Genomic DNA, 12,444 nt, shown 5'->3' with positions numbered 1-12,444 from the left:
AGGAACTGAGTCCACGACTAATTGAAGAACAAACAAAAAAGGCAACATCGCATACCTGAAGTATGATCAGCTGGTCGTTCACCCACCCTCTCGTAGGCATATGGCAAGTGACTCCGCTATAGTACACTGATTTGACACACACGGACACACACCCACACCTTTCGTCTACTTTGTTCATGTGTTTCACCTAACACCAAAAACACACACTGCTGTGACTGTCATAACCCTCTGAAGTGTTCAGGGGTGTTGTGTGAACTGTGTCAATGTGCATTCCATAGGAAGTGCCCCACCTATTGATAAAACTAACACAAATGTATGGTTATATTGGACATGTGAGGCATGCACTTCTTACGTTTCTGTTCCACTCTCTGGATGATTCCGACTGTGTATCGCTCTTAGCTGGGCAGGATATCAACCCTGATAACATGGTCTTTAACCCGTTAGATATTAATGAAGCCAATTATAAATATAATGACTGTGTTGATCCAGATTCAAATGTCCTGAAATTTACCAGAAATAAGTGTATCACTTGTGATTACTATAATGTTAAGCAATTTAACAACCTGTAAAGCCGTTGATCTAATTCCAAGACAATCTTATTTTCTACCTTTTCCTTTGAACGTTCGCAGTCATTTGAGCGTTCGCAGTCATTTGAACGTTCGCAGTCATTTGAACGATCGCAGTCATTTGAACGTTCGCAGTCATTTGAACGTTCGCAGTCATTTGAACGTTCGCAGTCATTTGAACGTTCGCAGTCATTTGAACGTTCGCAGTCATTTGAACGTTCGCAGACTCCAGATAGCTGGAGTATAAAGTATTCCCCCCAAAAATCCGATGTCAGTGATTGGTTCTCACTTTTAATAAATGTATGTTGTAATCACCCAATAGAAAACAAATGTTACCTTCATTATTACTCAAATCCATGAATGATGCAAGGATATCAAGCACCTATATGTTTTTTTTCGTAAAAACTACTCCACAGATATGACTATTTTGTAACTCGTGGATAAATTTTAAATCTTTATGTTTATGCAAACGGCTGTGCATCTAACAGGGCCAAGATATCCCGTGGTGTGTCACAGCGTTTGATAATTGGACCTTTGTTATTCCTAATCTATATCAATGACCTTGCTGCTGGGTCTTCTACTGTACTTCCCATTGTCTTTGCTTGATGATACCAATTAGATTATATCACATAAGAATTTTGATTCACTAATTAATGAAGCCAACTCAGGTATGGCAACATTTTCTGAATGATTCCAGATAAACAAATGATCTTCAAATGTTTAAAAAAAATCTAACTATTGTATTCACTAGTAAGAATAAGAAATATATTATTTTTTTTATTAAAAAATAAGAAAAAAAGAGCCAGAATCTCAATTGGTGGGAATGAAATGGAACAAGTCACATCCACTAGATTCCTCAGAGCTCTAATTGATGAAAAGTTATCCTGGAAAGATCATATTCAATTTGTCTGTAGCAAAGTGATGAAATCTGTTGGTATCATCAGAAAGATTTGTGGTTTGTTTCATCAGGCTTGCTTCCTAACTCTATACTAAAGCTTAATTTACCCATATCTCATTTACTGTAATATTGTCTGGGCCAGTAAATATGACTCCTACCTACACAAATTACTCATCATACAAAATTAATTTGCAGAAATGTCTAATTACCTGGCTCCAGCTGCACCTTTGTTTAAGAAACTCAATATCCTGTCTATTTACAACATTAATGTACGCCAATTATACACTTTCATCAACAAATACTCATACCTCCCAGACAGTTTACCGAAACACTTCAAATAGTCTCTTCCAGGTTACTTCTGAAATCCATCTACATAACACCAGACACTCTGATAACCTTCACACTCCCCACTGCCGCACCTCACATGGTCAGTTTCTCTATCAGATACAGAGGTACCATACTCTGGAATTCTTATCTTCACATTGCCAAAACCTCGTCCTCCCTCAGTAACTTTAAGTGGAGACTGGGGGTCAGCCTGATGAATCAAACTACCCAACATTCCCCTCTATGTAGCCTGCCTAACGCACGCACGCACGCACAATTTTGTTTTCTTGTATACTGAGTATATCATGTCCAATTAAAAAGAATATGCTTTGGGTAACCGACTGATATTTAATTTCTTATTTTTGTACTTATATTCGTGGTGTGGTTTACATATAAGCCCTTTTGGGCTTCCAACCTCAACTCAAATACCTAGGTAGTGCACCATGTTGTACAATCATGTCTGAGACCAGAAAGTGAACCATCGCCCACCAACCAGGCTAGAATTCTTTGCCAAGCAGTAACAACAATTGACTTTATAAAGGACTTCGGTTTAATAGCAGCAACAACACCTGCAACAAAAAAAAATGCAAACCACTGAAGATAAACACACAACACAATCTGCCGCGCTTCACTCCGCTCTGTTTATGTCCTCATTACCACCATGAAAATGGAAACAGCTGGGCTGGAGCTGCTCACTAAAATCTCCACATGCCTATTGTCTTCTAGGGAAGCAGGGGATGAGGAGGAGGAGGAGTAGGAGGAGAAAGCGAGAGTGCGTGGATGACCGGACCCAGCTGTTGCCGGTGAGGGTGCGGCAGCGGTGAACAGGTGTCACTCCCACTGACGGTCTGCGTCTGGCTTCAACCCGTGCCCTTTCCCCCCCCCTCCCCGAACATCCACCCACAGCTCCCTCACCCCCACCCCCCTCCTCGCCTGGCAGACTGCTTCTAGAAGACACTACCCCCCCCGCCCCCAACTCTGTCGAACCGCCGCCACTCAATCACATACTGAGACATTAGGCAAAGTTAAAACACTTTGGGTGTATCAAATTACGCCAATAACATAACACAAGAAGTATACATGTGAATGATGATTGAGTCAAAAGACGTAGAAGTAATTACACAGTGTGGGCATGTAAGAGTATGAAAGAGCTTGTAACGTGTGTTTGTATGTAGTGGCTCAGTCAGTAGTACACGTTGCTTGCAAAGCAAAGGCTCGCGGGTTGGATTCCCGCTGGGGCCACCTACACGTAAAATGTATGCACGCATGACTGCAAGTCGCTTTGGATAAAAGCATCTGCTAAATGCTACATACAGCATATTATATGTTATATTATGTAGCTAAGCTAAGCTAGGCTAGGCTGACAATACAGTGGCTCCCTGTACAGTCAGTGTACCACAACTCCAATATATATATCTATCTTAGTCTTATCTTCAGGCCTTTGGCCACGTTGTCATTGTCTAAGATAGTGGCGTTAGAGGGATCGAGGCATGTGCAGGTGCGTAGAACGCAGGAGGGGCTGTAATTACTCTGGTGTCAGCGCTGCCGCGGCGACTCCTCCCCGGCATCCATAACCCGTCGTCCTGCCACGGGATAAACGCTGCGCCATCCATCACGCGCCCACTTGACAAATACCTTCTATAATAGAAGTTTTTTTTTTTTATGGGGGGCCTGAATCAAGGACTTTCCCATGCATGCAAAAACGTGTCACAATTATTTATGGCTTGTGCTGAGACGCACAATATGTCATATCAAACTCCCATCCTCCGCCCCCCCCCTGCGCCCGCCTGTCGATATCTCTGCTGCTATCAATAATGTGGAACACCGCTGCGATAAGCCGCCAGGATTCGGAGGTCATTCCGGCTGGCGTGAGCGCGCATAGAGGGACACACACAGGCACTCATACACACTAGTCCTGCAGGCGGTTACAGACTGAATAGCAGAAAGAGCTAGGCTGAAACACACGCACGCTCACAGGCATACACCTTCAATTATCCGTATCATTTCTACCATAATCCCCCCCCTCCGACTAAAACAACAATTACCAAAACAAAAATTAACCTGACCCATTTTGGAGAGAGGACAGACATGGATATACGTCTGCCAATCAAACGGCAGGTACGGTCATAGCCAAACAAAATGGTCAAAGACGAGTGAGCGTGGGAGTGTGCGCGTGTGTGTACATGCACGTGCGTGTGTGTTTGCTAGAACGAGTGGCAAACAGTGGAGGAAATATAGAAGGGAAAAAATGACAGAAAGGAAATCCCTGCACTGCAGCCTCCAAATCTGAGAGCTGTCAATCTGGGTGAGTGGCAACCCCTTTTGCCCAGAGAAAAGGCAATGCATTGGGGTTCCAGATAAGGCCCGCAACACCAGTGCCATGCCTGACAAAAAAAATGAGCTGCTTTTCCGTAGGCTACTTGAGTGCTGTCAATCAGCGTGACTGCCAGGTTCACACATCGCCAGTGGAGAGACGTATAGAAGAAAAAACGGATTACAGAGGGGGGAGAGAGGAAGGGAGAGAGAGAGAGCGAGAGAGAGAGAGAGAGAGAGAGAGAGAGAGAGAGAGAGAGAGAGAGAGAGAGAGAGAGAGGAAGGGAGAGAGAGGAAGGTAGAGAGAGAGAGCGAGAGAGAGAGGAAGGTAGAGAGAGAGAGAGAGGAAGGGAGAGAGAGAGAGGAAGGGAGAGAGAGAGAGAGAGAGAGAGAGAGAGAGAGAGAGAGAGAGAGAGAGAGAGAGAGAAAGAGAGAGAGAGAGAGAGAGAGAGAGAGAGAGAGAGAGAGAGAGAGAGAGAGAGAGAGAGAGAGAGAGAGAGAGAGAGAGAGAGAGAGAGAGAGAGAGAGAGAGAGAGAGAGAGAGAGAGAATTAAGCCGGAGCTAGAGGAAAATGAATAAATACGATAAATATGATAATTGAAATGATGAGATTGTGGTACTTGGTGTTTTGGATTCTGCTACCCAGAGGGATTAGGCCCCATTCACTGTCATTTTCATTGCCGTGCTTCAACAACACACGCAGACAAACACACGCACGCACACATTCACACACAAACTCAAGTATATATTGCCTTTTTAACTAGTCCTATACTTTGCCAAAATCTCTTGGGTACTGACAACCCTTAAAATAAAACCAGCAACAACACGCACACACACACAAACAACAGCTTGTGGAACCACAGGATAACTTTGTCCTGTGAAGACACTAGATGTATGGTCCAGGAGAGGCAGCAACAGTAAATGGTTACCTTTTTACAAACTGGGCCTTTGTAATAAAACGTGTCAGGAGAATATGATCAATTCACCAGTTCAGCGAAGATAGTATTTCTGAAGCCACAGAGAAAGAGAGGGGATCGCTATCAGGAGGGAAGCCAATGTCGGAATTCTTCACTGTCCAGAAGGGAGGGTGTTAGACCTGTGTTTGTTTGTGTGTGTGTGTTTGTGTGTGTGTATGGGGATAGGATAATGTGTGTATGGGGGATAGGAGGGTGTGTGTATGGGGATATGATAATGTGTGTATGGGGGATAGGAGGGTGTGTGTATGGGGATAGGATAATGTGTGTATGGGGGATAGGAGGGTGTGTGTGTATGGGGGATAGGAGGGTGTGTATGTATGAGGGATGGATTCTCTGAACCTAGTGGACACAGATGAGACAGAAGAGTGTCACATCAATAGTCACCCTGCTTAACATAATGTCCCACCAAGCAGTGACTGGGGCTCGCCTCCTTGGACTGGTTATGCCCCTATCTCATTCCCCCTTTCTCTCCCTCTTTCTGTCTCTCCTACTCTCGTTTTAAGCAGGTCATACATGCGTGTATCTCTGTGTGAGTGGTATGGCTTCAGGCTTATGTCTGTCTGTCTGTCCTACACACATACGAAAGCGCACACACACACACACACACACCCGTCTTGCCCCAAACCCCATCCCTACTCTTTATCCAGCCCTAATACTCTGGAGTCTGTTCAGGTTATGTAGTCCAGCCCCAATACTCTGGAGTCTGTTCAGGTTATGTAGTCCAGCCCCAATACTCTGGAGTCTGTTCAGGTTATGTAGTCCAGCCCCAATACTCTGGAGTCTGTTCAGGTTATGTAGTCCAGCCCCAATACTCTGGAGTCTGTTCAGGTTATGTAGTCCAGCCCCAATACTCTGGAGTCTGTTCAGGTTATGTAGTCCAGCCCCAATACTCTGGAGTCTGTTCAGGTTATGTAGTCCAGCCCCAATACTCTGGAGTCTGTTCAGGTTATGTAGTCCAGCCCCAATACTCTGGAGTCTGTTCAGGTTATGTAGTCCAGCCCCAATACTCTGCGGTCTGCCCTGATAGACACACAGTCTGAGGCATATAGCCCAACTAGCGAACCACGCTGAAATCTCTCATTAAAAATGCACAGACTCCAGAAACACTTTTTTTTTATCCCCCCTTCTTTTCACAGGTGTCAAGAGAGATTTCATGGCCTGTGCCTATGTGTGGATTTGTCACACCCCTTTTTAGTGCTAATTTGCCCTTTTAGGTTTAATCTCTCTGTGAGTGGCTTTCCTCACCCTTTAATTAGGCTACGGGGAACCGAAACCAACACCAAACACACACACACACAGAGACACAGGGGCATGCATGCACACGCACACACACAAGACACTCTGCTATTGTTCTCCATGGGCTCCTTTCACACACAGCTCTAGTCACTTACACAGGACTGAGACAGAAAGAGAGAACAAGACAGTGCCATAGATACAGTCAGTGTGGAGAGAGAGAGAGAGCATGTGTGCTACGTGTGTGTGGGCGTGTGTGAAAGACAGAGAGAATGTTCAACTTTCACTCTTCCAATTCTCTCTCTCTCTCTCTCTCTCTCTCTCTCTCTCTCCAAACAAAGCCTGAGCACTATAAAGAAGAATACAATAACAGAGGCGCTCGTTATGTGGAAATAAGAGGACAGTTAATTGGGGTCTGATAGCCTAATAGGCAGCACTCTGATTACCAAGTGCTGCACATTGGGTCAAATTAGCCCAGTGATGAGCAACCAGGGGATTCAATTATGTTGGGAGAACAGAAGAAACCGCAGTGAAAGCTCCTAACAGGGGCACCGTAACAAGAAACATGGGACTCTGGTTAAAAAAAAAATGGCAATTGGTCTGTTGGTTGGGAAGTAAGACCAAAACGTTCCTGGATAGAACAGGAAGCCAATAAGCAGCCATGTTGTTATTACCATCACCGGTCCTGGGGCCTCGTTCAATAAGGGCTGTGTTCGTGTAAGCTTTACACTGGCGTTACGTTTTGATAACCGTGTAAATCTCTCTCGGACAAGGAGACGTATCAATATATTCGGCTCTATTTACTCTCAGATTCAAACATGTTAATTAGCATCAAAGTAGACATCATACAAGACTACGAATCCCTGCAAGCTCCCGCAAGGCATCTCTAGCTGACACCTTTGCTAACAGGTGGTGTCAATTTAAAACGTTTTTTTTTTAATTACCAATTTCTGAATCAACAAAATTTTGCTAACAGATAGTTAATACAGAGATTCTTACCTTTGCTTCGATTCGGCAGTCTCGTCCTTTTCCGAAAGAGATTTACACTGTTAGCAAAATGTCACACCCGGGTAAACACAGCCCTTTTTAAAATGTTTCTAAAATCCCCTATAGGAAAAATAAATAGTTGAAAAATGATTGGAACCATTTCCTTGTTTGACCCTTAGGTCTTATGAGTATTATGACTCATACTGTGGTACTCTATTGAAGTCGACATTTTAAACGGTTAAAGTAAGGGTTAAGGTTAGGGTTAAGGTTAGGGTTAGGGTTAGGGTTAAGGTTAGGGTTAGGGTTACGGTTAGGGTTAAGGTTAGGGTTAAGGTTAGGGTTAAGGTTAGGGTTAAGGTTAAGGTTAGGGTTAGGGTTAAGGTTAGGGTTAAGGTTAAGGTTAGGGTTAAGGTTAGGGTTAAGGTTAAGGTTAGGGATAAGGTTAAGGTTAGGGTTAGGGTTAAGGTTAGGGTTAAGGTTAGGGATAAGGTTAAGGTTAGGGTTAGGGTTAAGGTTAGGGTTAAGGTTAGGGTTAAGGTTAGGGTTAAAGTTAAGGTTAGGGATAAGGTTAAGGTTAAGGTTAGGGTTAGGGTTAAGGTTAGGGTTAAGGTTAGGGTTAAGGTTAGGGATAAGGTTAGGGTTAGGGTTAGGGTTAAGGTTAGGGTCAAGGTTAAGGATAGGGTTAAGGTTAGGGTTAAGGTTAAGGTTAGGGTTAGGGTTAAGGTTAGGGTTAAGGATAGGGTTAAGGTTAGGGTTAAAGTTAGGGTAGGGACGTCCCAAGGCACCCGGGTAGCACTAACCGGTAGAATAGAAGGAAAGTGTAAGCTGTATTCATCACATTTCTATCTGCAACGTTCTAGAATGTTTGTCTTCTGAGCGTGGTCCATGTAAAAAAGGATTTAAAAACGAAGGTGTTTTATCGTCACATAGATGGGATAGGTGCAGTGAAATGTGTTGTTTTACAGGGTCAGTAATAATAATACGCCGCCCCTGGGGCAAATTCCGGTTAAGGCCCTTGCTCAAGGGCACAGACAGATTTTTCTATTTGTTACCTCGGTTATTCGAACCAGTGACCTTTCGGTTACTGCCCCAACGATCTAACCTCTAGGCTACCTGACACCCCATGTAGATTCTCTCGAGCTGAAGGTCAAGGGTTCCAGTACTGACAGGGGTTAATGGTCAGGGGAGAGATAGAGGAAGTGTGTTTCACTCCACTCATTCCCCCAGGCAGAGAGCAACACGGTGGTGTTATAAGGCTTGTGTTGACCGAGTCAAAAGGGGGACCGGTGCGAGATAGACACAATCGCAAACCAATACTCCTCTCTACCACAATCCCTCTCTCTCTCTCTCTCTCTCCCTCCCTCCCTCCCTCTCTATATCGCTCTATCCCCCTCCCTCTCTCTCTATCTCTCTCATTAGCCCCCACCCTCTCATCTTTTTCTGTCCATCGCTGTCTACTGTCTATAGTAGTGTCTGTAGCGAGGGGAGATGGGCGACTGAATAATGGAGGAGGTCTTATAGGAGCCGGCTGGTCCCATATCCAACGTCCCGTGCCGGGAGAGAGGTGCCTCTCGGGAAACACCCCTGTAGCTGTCACTCACACCACATGGAGGAGGGTGTCTGTGTGTGTTTGAATGTGTGTGTCTGTGTGTGTTTGAATGTGTGTGTCTTCGAATGTGTGTTTCTGTGTGTGTTTGAATGTGTGTGTCTGTGTGTGTGCGTGCGTGTGTGTGTGTTCAGACAAGGCCCCGTCATCCCCAGACTCACACACACTTCTCTGACCTCATCCTCTGACCCCTACAGTACACACTGTGACCTTTCCATCATCCAATCATCACTCAGAGCCAAAGTCAGGGGCACGAGGGGGGGGGGCTTTTGTAATAGTGCACGATATAAGGCATAGTATAATTTCAGAAGTAGCCATGGATAAAAAGAGGGAACCAGTAGCCACTGACTCTATTCCCTATATTCCCTATAGTGCAAATAGGGCTCTGGTCAAAAGTAGTGCACTACATACTAAAAAAGGGGGTCATTTCAGAAGAAGCCACTGAAAAACCAAGAGAGAACCAACCAAGAGCCACTAGTCCCACAGTTTCTCTTACATACATACATACATACATATATAGGCCCATAGACTGGTTGTCAGTCTGTCCCCTGAATGGCCACTAAATACCACGAGAGAGTGGCTCTCAGAGTGGAGCGAAGTGGACCAAACAAAGGCCTGTTTGTCGCAGGCTGATGTGTGATGAATGTGTCCGTTCATGCTCGTCGGAGCAGGTCATTATGCAGGAAACGCCGGCTTTGCCGAGCCCGAGCCGAGTGGCCCCCGTGCCCGCATCCGTTTACTGGGCCGCACGCCACTGCATGCGCCGTCTCTCTTCCCAAACCGTTTGGCTTTTCACTCCCTCCCTAGCCGTCCCCTGGGGCACACTCGCACTGAGCGGCACTCTCTGCGTCTCTGCCGTGACACCTCAATCAGGCCTACTGTAACGTGTGGAGCGTGGGGATGGGGGAGAGTCAACATCCAAATACACAAATAAGCCTCCCAGAGAGGGACTGAGAGAGGGGGGGAGATAGAGAGAGGGAGAGAGAGAGAAAACAATAGAGAGAGAGAGAGGCAAAGACAAACAAGCGAGTCCCCTGATAGTTGAATAGTCCCTACCGTGCTCTGTCGGAGGGGAGACTCTCTTTCCAGAGCTCATGTCTTGGGTTGCAAAAAACTGTGATGTATTTCCAGGAAGAAAAACAGGCCCAAAGAAAGCCAGCAGGGAACCAAAAAGGTGTTCACCACGGGGGAAATCTCCAATTAACACCCGGCACTGCAATCAGCTTCAAGCCCTTGCATGCAGGTGTGCTGCACTCAACGTGTGTTTGTGTGAACGTGACGGGAAGGGACAGAGAGACACAAAGACACACTGTCTTCAGAGTTCATTTGTTTTTGTTCCGTCTGTTCAGACAACACATTGTATTAACATGTTCCTGATATTGTCTTCACACTGTAAAACGCTGGTGTGTTCGTGCCAACGACTACAGACAAAAAGGCAGACGGGAAACAGATGAACTAAGGGACAAGCAGAGACAAAGACACGTTGAAAGACCAAGATATACATTTCGGAGCCTTATAAACGTTGATTTTTCTTCCAAACGTCTCGCTGCAACAAGTCCATTGTTAATGTCGCAAACTCTCTCTCAGGGTGACGCCAAGTCCCGAGATGTTGGGTTTATTGTCTACGCTTCAAATTGACACTTTATTTAAACTTTAAATACCCACTTTATTCCTAGAATAAACACGTAACACACACACACACACACACAACAGGGGTGGGATATTTCATTAGATGCTGAAGGGACAGAGAGAGAGAGCGAGAGAGAGAAACAGAAAGAGAGAGCAATGGGGGAACAATACACAGAGCGAGAGAGAAATAGCGATAGCGGGGGAGCGAGAGAGCAAGAGAGAGAGAGAGAGAGAGATATGGGGAGGGTAGAAAGCAAGAAGAAAGGACTAAAGTAAAACCATTTGAAAAACAGTTTTTTTTGTTGCTTGCAATATCGCATAATAACAAACATGCACACAAATGAATTTGCCTGATGGTTCAGATACGGCATTATTACATCATTTAAGAAGGGGCCCTTTTGCAAACCTCTACGGTAGTCATCGGTCTTGTATTATTAGGGCAAACAGAAACTGAACTAACTAGGAACAATGCCTTGAAGACGTGCTGCAGCCGGCCACTAAGTAGCACATCCGGACACATCATTACGAGCCATTTGATTGCCGTGCCCTCGAGATGCGCAATTAGAAGTCCACAATTGGGGAGATTTTTTACAATTAAACAGTGGCATGAAGACCCTCTAACAATGCTAATGATGACTTATGACCTGTGTGGGTACGAAAGGGCATTGTATTACGTGTTCTTGTTAAGCCTAACACCTTAACAAGAACAACAGTGGAGATCCTCCGTTTAACTATAAGGTATGGTGCCTTTCCTGTAGCTCGACCATCACCGCTAGCCTTGTGGCGTCGCAGCGCACATCTCAGAAGCACTGCCACTTCCCTGCGCCCTATCTCTGTGTCCATCTCACGAGGAAGACAATTGTCATTACCATTTTACTTTAAAAAAATTGCCCTAATCATATTCTCCTGGTTTCTTTCATATTTTTTTCGAATCATAATTTCCCTCCGTCATCTCTGGCTGGCTCTAATTCCCTCCTCTCTCCCTCCTCCGTTTGCAGAGGACCTCTCTTTTCATCCCTGAGAAGGGCTTTAATTCGAAGTGCGACGGCGTTGAATAAAGAAAGGCTGAAAAAAAGAAGAAGAAAAAGAGACAGAGACGGAGACGGCACCGAGAGGAGCGCCGCAGACGCCCGAGTGTCAATCAATTGCGGCTGTGAGGGGCCCGTGACTGGGCTACGGAGGAGAAAGAGAGGAGAGGAGAGAGAGAGAGAGAGAGAGAGAGTCTGTGTTTGATCTGTGTCTTTCAAAGGGAAAACAGCAGGAAGGGCCTTCACAGACGATTTGCCTCTCCCTGCCAGCCCCATCCTGACAGAGAGCAATCACAAGCAGGTTAATTCAACATCTACCTTCTTCATCTTTCCCCCCCCCCGCTCTCCTTTCTTTTGGTCTCGTTCTGTCGACTCGGATGAAACATTGCTTCCCTTTTTCAGAGAGCCCCGCAAGAGCACTTTAAAACACAAACAGACCTTCTTTCAACCTTCTGTGGGTGTGAGGGTGGGGGGGTAGTGTGGGGGTTAAGGGTGTCTAGGGGGATGAGCCAGAGTGTAAGGGAATAAGAAGCAGGTATTTTGCCAACCATAAGTCTGTGTAAGGCAAAGAGAGGCCGGTGAACAGTCAGCAGATTCAGTACACAGAGACAAAACACAGACCCATCCTGTCTCCATAGAAACTAAAGAAATAAAGCCACAGTGTTTCCTTCTCCATATGCTCTATGGCCATGTTCCTCACCCCAGTAATGGTATCCTCTCCTGGCCAAGCCCTTATGGACCCTGGTCAAAAGGAGTGCAGGAAATAGGGAACAGGCCACCATTTGGGACGCAGCCTTGGACTGGAGCGGCTAGCTACCACATGCTTTACTATCCAGAGGGCGCCAGGTCAGAGGGATAACAGGATAAAAGGTGTCCTTTCGGC

At 45.5% G+C, this 12,444-nt stretch overlaps 1 protein-coding gene across 2 annotated transcripts in view; it reads right to left on the bottom strand.

Annotated features, from left to right (window-relative positions):
* The window catches only part of LOC139564311 (zinc finger protein 407-like), a 185,217-nt gene that overhangs the window by 44,409 nt on the left and 128,364 nt on the right, over positions 1–12,444 (bottom strand). The gene's annotated exons all lie outside the window — the stretch shown is intronic.

This window comes from Salvelinus alpinus, chromosome 35 (genome assembly GCF_045679555.1).
Source record: "Salvelinus alpinus chromosome 35, SLU_Salpinus.1, whole genome shotgun sequence".
Taxonomy (NCBI): Eukaryota; Metazoa; Chordata; class Actinopteri; order Salmoniformes; family Salmonidae; genus Salvelinus; species Salvelinus alpinus.
This window is presented reverse-complemented; position numbering and strand designations above follow the sequence as displayed.